The sequence below is a fragment of the Octopus sinensis genome, linkage group LG4 (assembly GCF_006345805.1).
Source record: "Octopus sinensis linkage group LG4, ASM634580v1, whole genome shotgun sequence".
Taxonomy (NCBI): Eukaryota; Metazoa; Mollusca; class Cephalopoda; order Octopoda; family Octopodidae; genus Octopus; species Octopus sinensis.
Window position 1 is genome coordinate 332,642 of NC_043000.1, and position 22,690 is coordinate 355,331.

General features: G+C 38.4%; 1 pseudogene; it reads left to right on the plus strand.

The window, feature by feature from the left end:
• The first annotated feature begins 16,636 nt into the window (after positions 1-16,636).
• LOC115211276 lies at positions 16,637-16,751 on the plus strand (annotated as a pseudogene).
• Positions 16,752-22,690: the final 5,939 nt, after the last annotated feature.

Here is a 22,690-nt window from a genome sequence, read left to right on the forward strand (position 1 = left end):
GACAATGGTTGTGACATCACCATTATAAACGAAAAAACTTGGAAATACGTAGGTAAGCCGAAATTAATTAAATCGTAAAAGGTAGCACATGGTGTCACGGGGAAAAAGATTATATTTTTCGGTGAATTCGTATGTAGTGTAACATTTCTAAGTCAAACGGAAAAGCTAAAGATATATGTGTTAAAAAGTTCATTTAATTTAGTCGGTACAGTGTGGATGGAAATATTCAAAGTGTAGAAAACGCCCGTAAGTGTTTTGTGTGGAAATATAGTCGATTCACTTGAAGGTTCGAATGCAATTGAGACTGGAACAAAAAAAATTCACTAAAACAGAGTGGAGCACCTGTATGTATACCAAAATAGAATGAAAAATTGCCCACGATAAAAAAAAATAAACATTGTTCAAAAGTAGATGTTCCGTGGTCGAAACTACACATCGATTTTACTGTTCTTTAAACAGTTCATACCACTTGGAGGTAGGTGATGCTTTCTTAAAATGGCCTGAAATTAGTAACTGCAGAAAAAAACCAAACAATCTCCTCAACAGTGATAAATTTTTTACACGAATTGTTGGCTAGATTTGACATCCCAGACAAGATAGTGTCTGACAATGGAATGATATTTGTGTTTAGCGAATTAAAAAATAATTTGTGAAACATACGCAGTGGAACATATAACTACATTTGAACATACTACTTTTGAAGGTATCGACGAGGTGTTCTGCCTGTCTATTAGATCTGGGATGGTAAGCAGTGTTCAACTGGTACTTATTTTATCAACTCCGAAAGGATAAAAGACGTAGGCTCGGCAGTAATACTACCAAAGTCTGAAGGCGGGCAGAATGCTTAGCGGTATTTCGTCCGTCCTTACGTTCTGAGGTGAAATTCCGCTGAGGTCGGCTTTGCCTTTCATCCTTTCGGTGTCGATAAAATAAGAATCATTAAAGGACTGAAGTCAATTTAATTGCTGGTCTTCTGCCAAAGTGTGAAACCAATATAACTAATGTTTTGTGTCATTTCAAAATTGCATGTCAGTTTATTTGGTTAGCTTCTGTTTTCTGCTAATAGAAATTAAAAAACGAAATATTTTTCTCCTATTATTGCAAAAATGGATATTTTAGATCCACTGAGTTTTAACAAATTTTTGACACCAAATAATATGTAAATGCCTAAGTGTAGTTAGCAGTTTTTGTGTGGTTTTAAATAGCTAATATGTGTCTTCCGTGGAGGCGCAATGGCCCAGTGGTTAGGGCAGCGGACTCGCGGTCATAGGATCGCGGTTTCGATTCCCAGACCGGGCGTTGTGAGTGTTTATTGAGCGAAAACACCTAAGAGCTCCACGAGGCTCCGGCAGGGGATGGTGGTGATCCCTGCTGTACTCTTTCACCATAACTTTCTCTCACTCTTACTTCCTGTTTCTGTTGTACCTGTATTTCAAAGGGCCGGCCTTGTCACTCTCTGTGTCACGCTGAATATCCCCGAGAACTACGTTAAGGGTACACGTGTCTGTGGAGTGCTCAGCCACTTACACGTTAATTTCACGAGCAGGCTGTTCCGTTGATTCGGATCAACCGGAACCCTCGTCGTCGTAACCGACGGAGTGCTTCCATGTGTCTTCCACGCTGTGTTTGTTTTAGTCTCAAAACACGGTTGCAAATCAAATCACTCGCTAGACAAGTCCATGACTGAAAATTTCTTGTATGTCCTTGTGGAACGCTTTGAAAGTTTAGAAGAACGGTAGGCATGGCTCTGCAGTAACCCCAACATGGCTTCGAGTTGAATCCTACTGCTTGGCAACTTGGGTAAATGTTTCCTATCATAGCCTCGGACCGACCGAATCCTTGTGAGTGGATTTGGTAGACGGAAACTGAAAGAAGCATATCGTGTGTGTGTGTGTCCCCCAATCACCACTTGACAACTGCGTTGATGTATTTACGTCAACGTTAGCAATTCTGCAAAATGATCCGATAGAAAAAAAAGTATTGGAGACAATTGGCTGCAGTCTGATGACTGAAACAAGTAAAAGATGAAAATATAAAAGATATATCCATAGACACGCTTATTTCCAATAACTGGAATCTTTGTTTCTGATAAGTTCTTCACTTTTATCTGTAATCCTCTATGGAACCACATGTATAGTCAAAACATTCGTTCATAGGATCTACAAAACAAAGCATGTTTTTGTCCCTAATTTAAATCCCTATCTCAGTTTCTTTAAATCCAAACACTCCAAATATCTGTTTACAAAAAGACAAAATTTCGTCCGTCCCAAAAGTTTCATATAGCATTCTTGTAAATAGATAACGCTAACAATCAACTGGACACCGATATAATGCGACTACTCTCCATCCCTGGTCATTATTCATTAAGGGGTCAGTTCCCTACATGTGGCCCTTGTCATCTGTGCTTGTCTGTTTACTTTGCGCAGTCGGAGTTTTGGGATTATTCTAAGGGGTTATTTGTTTAAATAAGATTCAAGCAATTCCGTTTCGTTAGTTGTGGCTCTTCCCGTGTCTCTGAATCTATAAATACGATATATAGAGACGATCTGATAAACAGGTATTTAGGGAAATAAACAAAAGGTTAACGACTGATATATAAATTGATTAATACGGTTTCATTTCCTAACTGAAGCCACTTCACTTATTCAACTGATGTTCTGAACAAAAGTAAGGCAGCTACAGCATCGTATATCCATTACGCTAAGCTTAAGAACTCCTTTTCTTTTCAAACAGCTATGTACCGTATTTGATGGCATATAAGATCCATTTTTACCGAAAATATATCTCAAAAGAATTACCTCAGGTCCGATATGCGAAGCTGGGCTTATAGTAGATGCTTTAATACAATAAAAACTTTTTTCCTGAATATACGCAGTTGGAATTGGTATGCGTCTAATACTCCCGTACGTCTTTTATGTTATCAAATTCAGTATATATTCGTTGCGAATATGAATGAGGTATCTACGGCAATAAAGTGTTACGCACCGCACCGCACACTTACATTTAAAGGTAAGATCCAAGGATCCAGTTGTAGGAAGTTAGTAAGCTACGACCTATGGAGTACCACGATAAGCAGATCTTTATATATAAAACTGTAGTTGTGTGAGTGTCTGTCTCCTACGATTTAGATTCCTAACTACTCCCACATTTTGCGATGCAGTTTAACCAAAACCGGGTATCTTATAGTCGTGATTCATATCGAGCCCTTCTGGGTATTAGCGCGCGTCTACGATGGGTCTACGATTTAAAAAAAAATTACCATCATTTTTTCCCATTTTTAATGCATTTTTTTGCTATCATATAAGGGAAGTAACTCTCTAAAAATGCTTATATAGTTATTTCCCTTACAAACCCGAGCAACGCCGGGCGATACTGCTAGTAAATAATTACAGGCAAATGAATGATAACGAACCTTCAACTGAATAATCGCCCCTTATTATACATTTGATTATAATACACCAAAGGGATTTACAACTTGTCGGATACCCTAAAGCAGAAGTTCTCAAACTTTTTGGGGCCACCGTCCCCCCCCCTCATGACCACATAATACCTATTTCTTTACTACCCACAAGGGGCTAAACATAGAGAGGACAAACAAGGACAGACAAACGGATTAAGTCGATTACATTGACCCCAGTGCGTAACGGGTACTTAATTTATCGACCCCGAAAGGATGAAAGGCAAAGTCGACCTCGGCGGAATTTGAACTCAGAACGTAACGGCAGACGAAATTCGGTTACGCATTTCGCCCGGCGTGCTAACGATTCTGCCAGCACGCCGCCTTCAATGACCACATAATACCCTCAGCGCCCCACCCCTATCTTTATGTATAAATAAATATTTTATATTTTACTATGTATTTTACTAATTTATATATACTATGAACCATTTGTTATTTAATATAGTATTATATGTGGAGGCGCAATGGCCCAGTGGTTAGGGCAGCGGACTCGCGGCCGTAGGATCGTGCTTTCGATTCCCAGACCGGGTGTTGTGAGTGTTTATTGAGCGAAAACACCTAAAGTTCCCCGATGCTCTGGCAGGGGGTGGCGGCGATCCCTGATGTACTCTTTCGCCACAACTTTCTCTCACTCTTTCTTCTGTTGGCCTGCTCGCTTAGCCAGCGGGGTGGCGTCATTTGAAGGCTAAAACAATGCGAAGCGCATTGTGACCAGCGATGTGTAGCAGCATCTGATAGCCTGGTCGGTCACGTGATCACGTGATAATGTTATATAATTTGTATACACACACACACACAGATAGATACATACAGGAACTGACATATTCATAGTTACACACACAGACACACACACATAATAAATTCATAGCGTCCCCCAATTCACTGCCTTCCTCCTAACGCCTCCTTTTTCTCTGTCGCCCCCTACCGCCTCCTTAGGCACTGGCGCCCACCTGGACCGTCTCGACGTCCGATGGGGTGCGGTAGCACCCACTTTGAGAACCTATTCCTTAGACTGTACTACCAGCGTAAATTCAACGTAACGCGTGCTTTGGATCAGCCCCTAGGATCTAAATACTCATAGGGTTGGTTTCTCTGTGTGCACAACGGGTACATCCTATTTGATACTTATCAACCATAGGCCGGAACCAGAGGTTTATCCAACCCTACCTGGTGTATATCTTTTCACATATTCATTCTGTCTGAATCCTTATTTTATTATATTAGCTGACGTACCCGGTAATTTGAAGTCAGTTATGTAATAACTTGAAATTGGTTACCCGATTGTAAGAGTTCAAATAAAGTAGCCCCGAAAAAGGATTTTATGCGTTCCCAGAGTATATAGAACTTAGGAGGTAATACTAATAAGGTATGTATGCTAAAATCGGGAAGTATGTTAAGCAATAACAGGCTAATCAGATATGAGATAATAACAATTCAAAGTAAATAACTTTGAAAAGGGCTTTTGTGTGTTCCCAGAGAATATTACCCTCAGAAGCACTAGTGTTGAGATATTCGTGAATAAGTCAGTAACTGAAATAAGTGGATCTCTTGTTTAGGAAAATGTTATTTACTTGTTTAAGGGTTGTACTGGATAAATTGCGAAAATAACTCTAACAGTTCAAATACTATGAAATAAGCATACTCAATTTGATTTATACCAAATAATTTAGGAAAATGAAGGGGTTGTTTCTCTTGGCTATATATAAGGATCACTTGCAGGGGCCTATAATCGATTTTCTTCAACAATCTGTGTATGCCATGAGGTTTCCAGACACCAGTTCTACTCATGTCAAGTTTCACATCAAAACACACGCACGCGCGCGCGCACACACACACACACACACACACACACACACACACACACACACAGATACATACAAGAACTGACATACTCATAGTTACACACACACACACACACACACACACATATAATCTATCTAGCTATCTGAACAGATAGATAGATAGATAGATAGATTGACAGATAAGGAGAATTTGAAAATCTAAGAAAAGAATTAACTAGAAACCACTTCAAGAGTAGATTAATGCCTATGTACAAATACAAGTAAAACAAACAGTATAACAAAAAAAACTTTGAAATAAACACAAAATAACGAATGTATGTGTGTGTGTGTGCATAGATTGATAGATAAATAGATAGATGGATAATACATACATACATAGATACATACATACACACACACACACACACCCATACAATATATCAATTCGTCGTAAATGAAGCAAGAAGTAAGAAAATAGGAGTTTAGAGTTTGGTAAATGACGTAGAAGAATTGCTATGGATACCTGAGATAGCTACTAATTGGCAAGCACGAGTGGAATTCCATAATGCTAACAAGATGTTCATTCTTGATATGCCTTCTTGCGTGATGGTTGCCCTTTTTTGATGGACGGTTCAAACAACTCGTTAAGACCGACATAGTGCGAGATTTTTTTTAAAGTCAAGACCTCAGATATTTCACTTAACTTTTCTGCCCTCTTCTATCACTTCGCCCTTTGTTTTTCCTATTTTATTTAGTTACTTATCTTTGTATATATATATATATATATATATATATAAATATATATATACTTATCTCGTTACTTATCTACACATATATCTTATCTATCTATCTACCTATCTATCTGTTTTTTCTCTCTAACTACTTATCTATCTATCCATCCATCATCACTCTATATATCTACTTTTAGCATTGTATACACACGCACACACACACAGAGTTTACTATCTATCTTTCGAATTGATTATCTAATTTCCAAGTCAGACACACACAGGGCAAGACAGATAGACAGATAGATAGATAGATAGATAGATAAGAATGTGGGTAGACAGAATGTAAGCTTAATAGATAAGGTGGTTATGTTGAATGAACCACTGCCTAAATACAAGCATGTAATAGATTTTCAACAGGATTCCGAGGCCAAATTCAATTTAAACGGAATCCGTCTTTTGAGCAAATAAGAACTGAGAATTCGTACTAGAGCAATTCATATTAAATGGAATGAGTAAATTTTTGATGTTTAATTATTTGGTGTTCAGTTAAACAGGAATCCTGGTTTAACTCTCTCTTCGAGACCAGATCAGAATTTCGGTTACCGTAAATCCTCGAGTATAATCCGCATTTTTTTCCAAAAATTTAAAGGTCAAAATCCCTAGTGCGTACTATATACGAGGTTAAAAATGAAAAATATTTTCTAAGCAATGTCCGAGTCTCTATTTGCTGTCCGGCAATGTTTATTCAGACGCATTTTGTGATGTCGGGCGCGAAAATATCTTAAGCTAAGCCTGAAAGCAATGAAGTCATAAAAGAATCATCTATAACTTGTAGTAAGCAACATTTATTAAAATAAAAGTATTCAGAATAAGATATAACAAAAACAATTTGCAAGCATATTTACATTCCCATATAACAGTTAAGAACATTACCATTATTGTATTACGCATGCGCAGATGTGTTTGTTTGACTAGCTGCTGCTGGCTTAATTACGCACCACTCAAGTTAGAGAAGTGGTGCGTACTATACACAAGGTTTAGGTTTTTCAGAGGTACAGCCCCCTGAAAATCCCCTGCGTATTATACTCAAGGGCGGACTATACTCGAGGATTTACGGTAATCATTTTTTAAATTAATGAGGATTTATATAATGAAGGGAGTAATAATAATAAAAAAATAAATGGAACTAATTATGCGGCGAGAACAGCACTTATTTCAGTCTTTGGACTACTGCTATGCTGGGACGCCGACTTGAGGGGTTTAGTCGAACATGTCAATCCGAGTATATATTTTGAGGGCATCGTCGACAATGCCTAGCAAAGCAGGTAGCTTCAAATTTTTTCTCCTACCTAAGTTTAAACGCATATGTTGAAAGCAGGTTTTTTCATGGTCTAATCGTAGTAATCGATCTATTCAACAATAACAAAATGTTAAAAGAACTGTTGTGAACCTTTAAAATCCATTTCTGCTCTTATTTCACACAAATGTCATACCTGGAACCATACCCATGCTGGATCTATAACATGCATTGGATCATATATATATAAATATATATATATGTGTGTGTATGTGTGTGTGTATGTGTGTGTGTATGCATGTATGTATGTATATATGTAAGAAAACATTATTATTCCTAAAAATAACAATGTTAGTTGCCGCTAGCGTAAAAGCCGTATAGGCAAAATTAATAATTATACATAAGATATATAAATAAATCTATACATAGTAGGGTAATACATAAGCACCTGCTTCACTAAAAATAGACGTCAAAATACTTCTAAGCCACAGAAAAATCACTAAATTAATAGAGACATGAGAGGAGAAAAAATGCTAGTGATTAAGAATAGTGCCTTACCTCTGCGAAGGATGCAGAAGAATGTCAGTTAATCTGATATCATGATTTCGAATTTAACGGCACGCCAGCTAAACTAAGTTGTACTGTCTATTAGTCGTAAGACACCCGCTGTTTTTGTCCTGTTTTTACTATTATTGTTTTTTGCATTTTATATTCGTGTGGCATCGTCCGTTTTTCTGTCCCTGTTTCGTATACATTCGATCCTTTTTCCAAGAAATCTAATGCTCGTAGCTTAGTTTTTGCTTGGGGCTGGCCGGATCGGAGCGATCTCAAGATTAATCAGCTGAAATTGCTAGGATGATCCGGTTCTTGACTGAAGATTGAAGGCTTCGAATGTCCCGTCCGTGTTTTTTGTATCGTCTTCTAAATGTTTTACGTTCTTGTCCCAGTTTGTATTTTTCTACATATAATATATATATATATATATACAAATTGAGATAGGGGTTGTAAATGCAACCCTCCATGGGATAACATATATCCAATATACTGCTAGTGAAGTACCCAACAAAGTTAATACATAAATGTTATGGATTGCGATGCAATCAATTCATTTACTGTATTATATGGACAAAGGTAAAATTATATATATATATATATTTAATTAAGGGTTTAGCAACAAGTTGCTTCACCACATACCGAAAATTTAGAAATAGCAGCCAAAAGACAGCTAATTCTTTTAACTACAAATATGACTCCACAGACAATTAATAAATTAAATTAAATTAATAATTCTTTACCCTATATCTGTAATGATTATATATGTATATATATATATAATATATATATATATATATAGACGAGAGAGAGTGGCTGAAAAATACCTGCCTTTGGGTAAAAGAAAATGTAGGGGGGATCATTTAATTATGATTTTATTCCACATTATCCCCTCTCGGATTCCCACACTTATTGCAGCGCTCCTTCGGTTTTTCTAAGCTCCGTAGAATTCGAAATGTTGGGCCTCTAACAAGGCCTTTCGCGAAACCCTTGAAGCCTGAAGCATTTTGCCATCCCCTCGTATATATACGACTGGATTCCACACAATTTCCGTTTACCAACTTCGTTCACAAACCATTGGTCGGCACTGGGCTACAGTAGAAGACTGAACCCGAATACACATCGTTGCAAAGCAAGCTTCGTAACCTCACAGATATACCTGCATATGAATTAACAGTAGTTGGCAAAAATGAAACAAATAGTCATTGGTTAAATTATATTTTTCTCTTTGTATAATTATATTAAACGAGTATAACAGTCCCCTTCCAATGGACGATGCTGAGTTGTCAAACATTTAAACCAAATTTTCTCAAAACAATTTGACCGACCGTCCCATAGGCCTCCCCTTTGAGAAACACTGATTTAACCTAAATTTCAGACACCAGCAAAAGAAGAAATAAAGATAGACATTTTTTTCTATTCCAAAGAAAATCGATTTTATTCACACAAATATGCAACCGAAGAGTTTAAAGTACCAATAATGATAAGGCTGTTGACTGGGAGAACACAAACATGGTTTAAACAGTAAGCTTGGCAGGAAAGAAAAGTGTCTTTAAGCGGTACAAAAACAACAAAAAATGGAAGGTGCAGTTAGGTACAGGCTGATGGAAGAAAAGCAGGACAAAAACGGCTTTATCGATCGCATTCTCGCCTGGAATCGATTTTTGTAATTTTTTCAAGAATTATACACGCCCTGATACCGTCGGTATCTACATATCAAATTTGAGCGCATCGGTCGGAGGATACCCTAGACCCTAGAAGACACACACTCAGACAGACAGAACGGATTTTATATAATAGATATTCTCCCTGCATCAAATATATAGGCTTCAAATTTTCGCACGTAACCAGAAATTTAGGGGGATTATTAAGTCGATTATGTTGACGCCAGTAAAAAACTGGTACTGAACATCGCTGTTTAAACAAATAATAAACCTAAAATACTTAAAATATAGGGGTGCCATGATATCGAAACTTCAGTCTGTATTTCATCTCCTGGAAACAACATTCATTTTTTTAAAGCTTCTCTTCTTATATTCCATATATCCAGTCCTTTTATCCTTCTGACCCCGCTTCCCGTATTTTCTGTCTCCTCCTAAACCTGCGCCCCCTTTTTCTCTGTTTCTTTTATTTATTTATTTTTTGTTTCAGTCTCTCTGTTTTGTGTCTGTACCGCCTACTTACCGTTTTCTTCTTCTTCTTCTTTCCTTCAGCTTTCTTTTCCTTTCCCCTTCCTTTATTTTTCTTACGTTTTTTTTTCTTCTCCATCTCCGGTTTCGTTTCTGAAGCCGGGGAAATTTCTTTTCTTTCTAGACAGATCAATGAAACCCCACCTCCTCTCCCACTTTTCGGCCATCATCCTGTAACTACAGCCACCTCTGACCGATGACAACAACACAGTAGGTGGCTGGGCGGCGGCTGGCGACATAACACATTATCTGTCTGCTTTCAATGGCTTACTTGACCAAATATTCGACGGAAATTCTGTCTGAACATTTGGCAACGTCTGCAATATCTATCAACAACCAACAAGTCTTCCAATGATTTGTGTTTCGTTTTATATTTTATAACAAGAATGTACGGACCTTCTTAAGTTCGACAGTGATTAATGTATTTATCAAATCTAAACGTTTCGTAGGGGGTTAATCGGTTTGTCACTGAGAAGTAACAGAAACAAATAGCTGGAGGATATCTTTGTTACATACACGCAGCTGTATTGGGTATCCCAACTAAACTACTATTGAAGGGGCAAATAATATATGGAATCACAGAAGGGCTGTCGACAGAGAAAGTCTAACCTCATGAAAAAGTCAAACACTGTACAAAGGCCACCAATGAATCTTACTTAGTAAGCACCTTTGGTAGGCCAGTTATTGCGGTATTCATCCTGAGATAAAAAGCGTGACCGTGTGATAAGAAATTTGTTTTCCTAACCGCATGATTCCGGGTTCAGTCTCAGGTTGTGACACCTTGGGCAAGTGTCTTCTACAATCGCCTCAGGATCACCAAAGCCGGAAACCGAAAGAGACACATCGTATAAGTGTATGTGTGTGTGTGTGTATGTGTGTGTGTGTTTGTATGTATGTATGTATGTATATACACGCGCGCGCGTATGTGTTAGTTTATGTGTTTGTCTCGACAACTGGTGTCGATGTGTTTACATCCAGGCAAAAGAGAACAGAAGAATAAGTACCAGAAAAAAGTTCTTCAAGGGGCTGCCCCAGCATGGCCTCTGACAAATGACTGAAACAAGTGAAAGATAAAAGATCGATCACAGACGTGCTGTGCTAAAACAAAAACAAACAAAAACAGACAATAAATATCGGAGAGAGAAGAACAATCTTCCCACCAACAACGAGAACACTAGGATGCATTTCGACTTTTTGTGGCCTTTCCAATGCTGTGTAGTCACAACCAGCTACACGATTACGACTCGACGCCTTCGCTGTGGCGGCTATTATCCACGCGGCTGAATAAAAATCCCGTATGATATATAGATGGCTCTTTTTATTCAGTCGAATCCAGACCATTGTTATTTCAGGTTAAATATTGTAGTAACTGGCCTATCGACAGTGTGAACACATTAAGTATAATACATAGATGGCTACTTTAATCTAATACATTTTTTTTCTACTCTAGGCACAAGACCCGAAATTTTTGGGGAGAGGCTGGTCGATTAGATCGACTCCAGTACGCAAGTGGTACTTAATTTATCGACTCCGAAAGGATGAAAGGCAAAGTCGACCTCGGCGGAATTTGAACTCAGAACATAAAGACAGACGAAATACCTATTTCTTTACTACCCACAAGGGGCTACACAAAGAGAGGACAAACAAGGAAAGACAAACATAGAGTGGACAAACAAGGACATAAAAACGGAGTAAGTCGATTACATCGACCCCAGTGCGTTACTGGTACTTATTTAATCGACACCGAAAGGATGAAAGGCAAAGTCGACCTCGGTGGAATTTGAACTCAGAACGTAGCGGCAGACGAAATACCTATTTCTTTACTACCCTCAAGGGGCTAAACACAGAGGGGACAAACAAGGACAAACAGACGGATTAAGTCGATTATATCGACCCCAGTGCGTAACTGGTACTTAATTCATCGACTCCGAAAGGATGAAAGGCAAATTTGACCTCGGCGAAATTTGAACCCTAAACGTAACCGATAAGGATTTCGCCCGGGGTGCTAACGTTTCTGCCAGCTCACCGCCTTATATATATATATATTAATTGTTATCGCCATATTAATATGGCAGTCTTATAGAAATAAGACTAAAAGCTGTCGCTGATTAGCTCCATGAGGCCATCGCCTTAAGATAGCTATTTGACACACAAACTGTGTCCATTATAACCTTCGAACAAGGGAGGTCAGCCGCTTCACACTGCCAGTCAGACAGCTACAGACGCGTTTCAGGGTATTTGCCCTTTGTCAATGTAGCGTAGTCGACCCAGCAGGTGTCGCCACTGATCGTCTCTGTTCGAAGGTTTTATTTTCGTTCTCGTCCTGTTCCACGTCTCTGTTTTCTGTTGTAAAAAAATGGCTTTCCCGTTTTCGTTTCTGTTGAGTTCTACGTCCTTTTGTGGTGTCCTGTACCTATATATATTTATATATGCATGTATATATACATGTAGATGTAGGTACGTACATATATGTTTGTATGTATGCATATATTTTATTTATTACACTATTGTCTGACAGCGCTTCGCGTCGGGTTCGTTCGATTCTTCGCTTCGTTCCGTTTCTTATCCTTCCAGTATTGTTTTATAATATAATTAAGACGCGAAATTCTCTCCCTTTGCTTTACATTCCCCTCTCTCTCTCTCCCTCTTCCTCATCTCTCTCTCAGCTGCGTGTCTTCCTTTATCTATCTATCTCTCTCTCTCACTCCTCCTCACTTTCGTCACTGCTAATCCTTTTGCACGTTGCTTTCAGGCCGTAAGGTCATGTTTCCATGCGCCCGCCAGTTCCTCTTCCGTCCCAGCCAGAACAAAGGCCTATCGTTTGTTTTTCCCGTTTGTTTTCTTGCTTTTTTTTTTGATTTCTCGTATTGTATTTTATTTCTCGTTTTGTATTTTCTTGTACATGTATTTTTATCTTGTATTTTATTGTGCAATTCTATTGTTACGTCCCGTTTGTGTTACATTTTTTCTTGCTTGTTTTACCCCTCTGCGAGGTTATTTTATTTTAATTCTCTCGCAGGAAGCCCTAGTATTGACGAGTCGTGTCCTGTCTTGCCTTCGAAACACGCTAAGTCTACTAGTGACAGCTGATGAAGGGAATTTTCCTTGTGTAGTATGTCCTGTACGTTGTTTTTCTGTTGTAAATAATGTTGTTCCCGTTTTCGTTCTCGTCCTGTTCTACGTCTCTGTCTTCCTGTTGTAAAAAAATGGCTTTTCCGTTTTCGTTTCTGTTGAGTTCTACGTCTTTTTGTGGTGTCCTGTACGTATATATATTTATATATGCATGTATATAAACATGTAGATGTAGGTATGTACATATATGTTTGTATGTATGCATATATTTTATTTATTACACTATATATATATATATATATATATATATAAGGCGATATATCAGCCATATATTTCTGTGGCCCTCACTTCAGCCTTTAAAGTTTTAGCAAATATTCTGGGTTGAAATATTATTGGCGTAATACCCTTTGCTTATTATCTTTAGATATTAAACAACGCTCGAAGTGTTATCTTTCGCTTTCTAATTGCAAACATGGTGAGCAGGTAGAACCGTTAGTAAGCTGAGTTAAATGCTCAGAGGCATTTCGCCTATATTCTTTTAGTCCCTCTTTTACTTGTTTCAGTCATTTGACTGTGGCCATGCTGGAGCACCGCTTTTTAGTCGAGCAAATCGACCACAGGACTTTTTTTTTGAAGCCTAGTACTTATTCTATCGGTCTCTCTTGCCGAGCCGCTAAGTTACGGGGACGTAAACACACCAGCATCGGATGTCAAGCGATGTTGGGGGGACAAACACAGACACACAAACATATACACACACATACATATATACATATATAGGACGGGCTTCTTTCAGTTTCCGTCTACCAAATCCACTCACAAGGCTTTGGTCGGCCTGAGGCTATAGTAGAAGACACCGGCCCAAGATGCCACGCAGTGGGATTGAACCCGGAACAATGTGGTTCGTAAGCATGCTACTTACGATACAGCCACTCCACGCCTATCTGCCCACTCTGAGTCCACTTTCCACTTAAGTTGGCTTTGCCTTTCTTCCTTGTCGGATCCATGAACTAAGAACCAGTTGAGGACTGAAATACATGTAATTGAGTTCCCAACCCATGAAAATTGCTGGATTTGTGCTAAAATACGATCAATGGCCCAGTGGTTAGGGCAGCAGACTTGCGGTCGGAGGATCGCGGTTTCGATTCCCAGACCGGGCGTTGTGTGTGTTTATTGAGCGAAAACACCTAAAAGCTCCACGAGGCTCCGGCAGGGGATGGTGGTGATCCCTGCTGTACTCTTTCACCACTCTAAAGGCGGTGCTCCAGCATGGCCGCAGTTAAATGACTGAAACAAGTACAAATAAAAAAAAAAATATGGGGCGGCGAGCTGGTAGAATCGGTACACTGGACAAAGTGCGTAGACAAATTACTTCCGACTTACGTAGAGTTCATATTCCACCGAGGTTGACTTTGTCGTTCAACATTTGAGAGTCGATCAAATAAGTACAGTTTTAGCACTAGTGTTGATGTAATCGACAAGAATTTCTGTCAGGAGCAGAAAAATCTATATTATATATATGAAAACTTTACTCCATATGTATAGTATAAATGTGTATGATAAGTACGTGAACTGAGAGGATAAACTGGAATAATAGTGGAGGTATCGTCTGCTCGCTTTACAGTCAGTTACCTAGCCAAATTGCTGACTGTATAATATGAAAGATGCAGCCAAAAGTAAATGTACATGCATGCATGCATACATACATACATACATACATACATACATACATGAATACATACATGAATGCATGCATGCATACATACATACATATGTACATACCTACCTAAAAAAGACTCCGCCGTTACGACGACGAGGGTCCCACTGATACGATCAACGAACACTTGCTCGTGAAATTAACGTGCAAATGGCTGAGCATTCCACAGACACGTGTACCCTTAACGTAGTTCTCGGGGATAATCAGCGTGACACAGAGAGTGACAAGGCTGACCTTTGAAATACAACTCATTTTTGCCAGCTGAGTGGACTGGAGCAACGTGAAATAAGGTCTTGCTCAAGGACACAACGCGTCGCCGGGAATCGAACTCACAACCTTACGATCATGAGCCGAATGCCCTAACACTAAGCCACGCGCCCTCACACATACCTACCTACCTACATATACACATACATACACATATGTATATATATATATATATATATATAATATATATATATATAGCCACATATATATACATAGACTCACGTATACACACACGTATATATATATATATATATATTATATGTGTGTGTGTGTGTATATATTATATATATATATATGTGTGTGTGTGTGTGTGTGTGTATATATATATATATATATATATATATATATATGTATACATATATACAAGTGCATTTATTTATCTGTCTGTCTGTCTAACTGTGTGTCTATATCTGTCTACACGCACATACATGTACTCATGTGGCTGTGTACGCGCGTGCTTGCATGTGCGCTCGTGTGTCTGTGTTCGTGTGTGTGTGTTCATGCATGCTTTCGAATGTGTATGTGTGTGTGCGTGTGTGTGTCTTTGCGAGGGTGCGTTTATACTTTGCAAACATCGTTCTTCTCTTTCCCCAGAGAAGATTTTCACTATTCTCTTGGAATATTTCTTTTCAAATAAGGTCAATATGAAGGATTGTCTCGGTTTTTCATTTTTTTGCTTCTTTTTCTCTAATATATTATTGTTTTTTTCTTTTATATTTTTGTCATTCATCTCATTATTACTTAGCCATATTAGTAGTAGCAGTAAAATATTGTTGTTATTGTTATTGTCACCGTTCTCGTCGCTGTTATTTCTTCAATAATACTCATGGGATTTGAAAAAACATTCTGTTTACAGCGAAGGAAGAATAATTGTCTTGCTGTTAAGTGTAAATACAAGACCTGCAGAAGTTTTTACGAGAAATTTCATGGTAACCAATTTTCTTTTCTTTATGTATTTCTATATTAAGATGTTTCTCGTGAAATTATTGTTTTATTTATATTTTCCACTTGTATATCTTTGAACGACGACCCCAGTAAATTTCGGCTTAAGACAGATAAGAATTTTTTTTTTCAGGCGTAGCTGTGTGGTAAGAAGCTTGCTTCCCAACCATTTGATTCCGGGTTCAGTCCTACTGCGTGGCACCTTCGGCATCTATCTTCTACTGTAGTCTCAGCCAGGCCAATGTCTTGTAAGTGGATTTCGTAGACGGAAACTGAAAGAAGCGCATCGTATGTTTACATACATACAAAGATACACACGCACACACATACACATATATATATATATACATATATATATATATGTGTGTGAGCGTGTGTGAGTGTATGTGTGTATTTGTGTGTATGTATATGTGTGTGTGTGTGTGTGTGTGTGTGTGGTGTGTGTCTTTGTGCCTGTGTTTGTCCCCCACCACCGATTGACAACCGGTTGGGGTATAAGAGAAGACAATGTAAGTACTAGGCTTAAAAGAATAAGTATTGGGGTCGATTTGTTCGACTAAAACCCGTCAAGAGGATGCCCCAGCATGGCCGCAGTCAAATAACTGAAATGGGCAAAAGAAAAGATAAAATATACGGCCATATCACGTTGAAAGCATCGGTTCTCGTCCGATCATCGAAGTTAACCAACGTCGAGCCTAGTTAGTACTTAGGTGACCGCTTGGGAAACCTAGGTACTGTAAGCGTCACACATTTATAGGCGTAGGAGTGGCTGTGTGGTAAGTAGCTTGCTTACCAGCCACATGGTTCCGCGTTCAATCCCACTGCGTGGCACCGTGGGCAAGTGTCTTCTACTATAGCCTCGGGCCGATCAAACCCTTGTGAGTGGTTTTGGTTGACGGAAACTGAAAGAAGCCCGTCGAATATATGCATATATATATATGTGTGTGTGTGTGTGTGTGTGTGTTTGTCCCGCCAACATCGCTTGACAATCAATGGTTTTGTGTTTACGTCTCCGTAACATAGCGGTTCGGCAATAGAGACCGATAGAATAAGTATTAGGCTTACAAAGAGTAAGCTCTGGAATCGATTTACTCGACTACAGGCGATGCTCCAGCATGGCCACAGTCAAATGACTGAAACGAGTAAAAGAGAGAGTAAAAGGGTAAATCAATTTGCATGACTCTTCGTGTCGAATGTAGGCCAAAAATAGCCTTGAGAATAAAGTCTTCACTAATGGATACAAATAAACTTTTTGGACATAGAGGACGGAGTCCAGGTAGCCGACCCGGCGACGGCGTCTCCACACTTTTTTCTGTCATCTTTGCACGGTCGATTAATAATGTCCCTAGGAAGAGATACAGTTTGGTCGAATGTTTCTGCACCGAAATGGGTTCCTTTCAGATTTCTCTTTTGGACCTTTTGCGCTCTGAAGGCAAAGGCTGTGAAGAAACTTCTTTCAAACTAAATAAGTCCTCGACCTGCTAAATATGATATCTAAATTTCCTCTGAATTCTTAACTTCTTATCAACTGAAGGAAACAACTTCAGAAGTCGTTCTTCTTCACTTAATGTATTGCAACCTAACCCTATCTCCTATTCTCTCTGTCTCATTGCAATGACCTTTGACATGTTCTTCAATATCGTTTATCTTTTATTTGTTGCAATCACTGGACTACGGCCATGCTAGGGCATCGTCTTGAAGTGTTTAGTCGAACAAATCAACCCCTGTAATGTAATTTTTTTTATTGTCTAATATCATTCTATCGGTTTTTATGACCAAACCGCTAAGCTACGGGAACGTAAGCAACCCGTTAACGATTATCATACGGTGGGATGGAGGACAAGCACGAAAACACACATATGTATACGGCAGGCTTCTAGAGAGTTTCCGCCTAAAAGAGAGTATATGTATATATATATATATATGTGTGTATTAGTGTGTGTGTATGTGTGCATAATATGGAATTTTGCTCAGTTATCTTCTAACAAGTTCATTCACAGTGCATTGGACGACCCGAGAAAAATGGTAGAAGACACTTTCTCCAGTGAGACTGAACCTGAAACCCGCCGAAACGAAGCGTTCTTAACCACGCCGCCATGAACAGCCTCAACTGTGGAAAATTCAAGAATAAATATTCTCGTTTTAAAGCCACTTAAAGTCAACGAAGTAATAAACTTCCATTGGAATAATACACAGGACAATAAGATTGGATATGGTACATTGTTAAACAAGGTCATTATAGTTGATACTATAGAACTGTTAAATATCTACATTCATTCAAGGTCGAACACAAATGTGTCAGCAGGTCATTACTCGAAATACTTCAGCGGAAACCCGGTTCATTTTGGCATTTGAAAATAGAATAACCAAGTAGGGGGAACATAGATAAATATATATAATAAAAAGGGACTAAATATAAATTAAAAATAAAAATCAGGGTTTCGTCTGATTTTCATTTGTTTTTTCGTAAATATGTTTTTTTATATTTATTTCTATATTTTGTTTTAGTCTAGTAATGTCATTTGAATAGTTTTTTGTATACAATGTAAGAATCGTTTAGTGAGTTAAGTGTTTATGGGTAAGTATATATGGGTATGTCTAAGACTGTAGTGTAGAGAAGTGTGAGGTGTGATATAGGAAGACAGCAGGACTATCATACACAATGAATACGTTGTCACTAAAATTTGTAGCAGTAGTAGTAGTAGCAGCAGTAGCAGTAGTGGTGGTGGTGGTGGTAGTAGTAGTAGTAGCAGCAGTAGCAGTAGTGGTGGTGGTGGTGGTGGTGGTGGTAGTAGTAGTAGTAAGTTAAAATGATGTTAAGATTTCAGAGCGTGTCACTACGTACTCTTATATACATAAGTTCGCAAATATCTGTCCAGCTATCTATCAATCTGTCTGTCTGTCTGTCTGTCTGTCTGTCTGTCTCTCTGTCTGTTTGTCCATCTGTCTGTTTGTTCATCTGTCTGCCTGTCTGCCTGTGTGTCTGCTTGTCTCCCAACATCGCTTGACAACCAATGGTGGTGTTACGTTTAGCAGTTCGGGAAAAGAGACCGATAGAATAAGTACCAGGCTTCCAAAGGATAAGTCCTGGGGTCGATTTGCTCGACTAAAGGCGGTGCTCCAGCATGGGCACAGTCAAATGACTGACACAAGTAAAAGAGTAAAGATTATATGCATAAATATTGATATGGATATAGATAGATAAGTAGATAGATAAATATATAAATAAATAGATATTTGGATAGATAGATAGATAGATAGTAGATAGATTGATAGGCAAATAAAAATTGTTTGCTAGTGTGTATGTACAAGTATTTGAGTTTCTTTTTATGTATATATCTGTGTGAGTGTATGCATCTTTGTAAGTTTTGTCAGGAAGAAGGGTCTGTAACTCAGAGGTTTTCAAAGCAATTGCCAAGACGGCGACAGCTGCAGAAAAAAAAATACATGTGAAATAGGGAATTCCAGGCACTGAAATTCTGGTGTAAAAGGACCTGGTATACTGCTTTGTGCAGAGTCTGTGGAGAATCAATATAGGTAACGACTGCGTGAGATAACAATTAAGCTGGGCGTGCCAAAGTAAAGGTTGCAAGCGACCTAACCAGAACGGTATCTTTCTTCGGCTATTCTGTCATTTTGACTAATTTACTCTTTTAATCTTTTACACGTTTCAGTGATTTGGCTGCGGCCATGCCGAAGCACCGCCTTTAGTCGAAGAAATCGCCACAGGACTTATTCTTTGCAAGCCTAGTACTTACTCTATCGGTCTTTTTTTGCCGAAACGTAAGCTTCGGGGGCAAACACACACCGACATCAGTTGTCATGCGATAATGGGTGGGGGTGGGGGACAAACACAGACTCAAAGACACATACACATAAGACTTCGGTCAGCCCGAGGTTATGGCAGAAGAGACTTGCCCAAGGTGCCACGCAGTGGGGCTGAATCCGTTTGCTGTGCATATATATATCTGTATTTATGTACCCTTGATATATTCAATTGATGACGGTAAAGCTTATCTAAAGCAGAACCAGAAATCCTTGGATCTTGAATTATTCAATAATTTTTGCTTGTATGTTTTGTCCCTCCGCTTTACCTCATGGTGCGATATGAACATTTAACGTGGTACTATAGTCAGTGTTTCGACTGCTATTTCGGCATGTTGGTGTCTTTTAGACACCCTCATTTTTAATTGTTAAAAAATTTTTTTACCTTTGTAAGGTATTTCTTTCATGCTGGCCACTTGATAATTTCGACACTTAAATATCGATATTATCCTCATATATAATTTTATATATATATATATATATATATATATATATATATATAGTATGTGTGTGTGTGTGTATGTGTACGTATGGAAATGAATGACAGGGACATTCTGACAATAGAAATGAGACAGTTGTAACTGATGTCTACTACAAGAACACAGACACACACCACTATTTAGACATTAGATTCTGCTGCTCACCTTACACTAAGAGGAACATTCCATTCAATATGGCAGGACGAATATGTTCAATACTTATATATAAGTGTATGTGTGTGTGTGTGTGCGTGAAAAGGTTGAATTATATTTCATCCTTTACTTTGGAGGTTTCCAAATTGCGATTTCTAACAAAAATTCTTCGTATTTGGTGGTAGCTTACTAGTGTGAGATTTTTGCGAATATCAAAATATTACTTGTATATGGGTGTTATGAGAATCTATGAAAACGTATCCCATAGAAACTCAACAAGTTGTTAAAAATGGAGAAGAGAAGATGCTAAAATTTGAAAGAATATTAATACGTGCATACGATCGTTTCAATCAGCGATATTAACATATAAATACATGATAGAATAATTAAAATTAATTTTATTAAATTAAATTAATTACATATCACTGTTGTCCTCATTGCAAGAAGTATACAACAAAAAATTATTATTATTACAGAAGACTTGATGAAAGAAATAGCAAATTCGGATGTACATATTTTATCCTTATGTGAGTCTAGTTGTGTATAAACTAAAACTCATATGCATATATGTACGTATGTATGTTTATATACATGTGTGTGTTTGTGTCTGTGTTTGTTCCCCACCAACACAGGACAACTGGTGTTGGTTTGTTAACGTCCCATAACTTAGCAGTTCGATAAAAGATGTTGACAGAATAGTACCTGGTTTAATAATTTCCGGGTTTGATTAGTTCGACTAAAACCTTCAGAATGATGTCCCAGCATGGCCGCAGCCCCAAAATAGAAACAAGAGATGAAACACACGCATACACACACACACACATACACACAAGGTTTACTTACTCCTTACTCTTTCTCTCTTTTATTTGTTTCAATCATTTGACTGTGGTCATGCTGGAGCATCGCCTAAAAACTTAGTAATTAATTTTTCATTATCGATTTGCTCGTTAGTTTTTTTTCAACCTTGAAGCTCTTTCCCTAAGCAATCATGTCCCTTTCCCTACCACCACACCATAATCCCGACCCCACAATCTTACCTGCCCCTCGGCCCTCAAAAAACACCCCCACCTCCAACACCCATCGCCCCCAACGCCCACCGCTTCAACACCACCGCCCCCAAAACCCACCGCCTCCACAACACCCACCGCCCCCACAACACCCACCAACCTCACAACACCCACCGCCCCCACAACACCCACCAACCTCACCACTCCCACCGCCCCCACAACAACCACTGCTCCTATAAAAACCAGACTTTCGGCTGCTCTAATTTCGTTTTCGTGAAGGACGTATTTTAAGTGTTGGACCCTCCACAGTGTGACACCGTCACGTGGATGGTCAGTGACCCTTACCATTATAACAGTTCTTGCTAGGGGTCAGCAAGAAAGCCTGTTCTGGTAATCACTGTCAATTGAAAGCGTACGTGATATGGTTGACAGTTAATGATGTAATAAATTGAATGGCACCGAAGTGACAGGGAGGAGATGAGCGTATGTGCGTATGTATGTATGTATGTGTGTATATGAGTAGGTATGTATGTATGTGCATGTGTATGAATGTATGTATGTATGTATATATGTATGCATGTATGTATGTATGTATGTGCGCGTGCGTGTGTGTGTATGTATGTATGGATGGATGGATGGATGCAGGTATGTATGTATGTGCGTATGTATGTATGAATGTTTCTATGTACTTACGTATGTATGTTCGTATGCATCTATGTATGTATGTATGTATGTACGTATATATGTATGTATGTATGTATATATGTATGTATGAATGTATGTATGTATGTATGTATGTATGTATGTATGTACGTATGTATGTTCGTATGCATCTATGTATGTATGTATGTATGTATGTATATATGTATGTATGTATGTATATATGTATGTATGAATGTATGTATGTATGTATGTATGTATGAATGTTTCTATGTACTTACGTATGTATGTTCGTATGTATGTATGTATATATGTATGTATCTATGTGTGTGTGTGTATGATGTATGTATGTATGTATGTGCGTGTGTACGAATTTATGTACGTACGTACGTAAGTACGTATGTATGTATATACGTATGTATGCATGTATGTACGTACTTATGTATGTTTGTATGTATGTATGTTGTACGTATGTACGTACGTATGTATGTATATGTCTGTGTGTATGTATATGGGTGTGTATTTGTGCTTGTGCTATTGATTGTATGTGTATGTGTG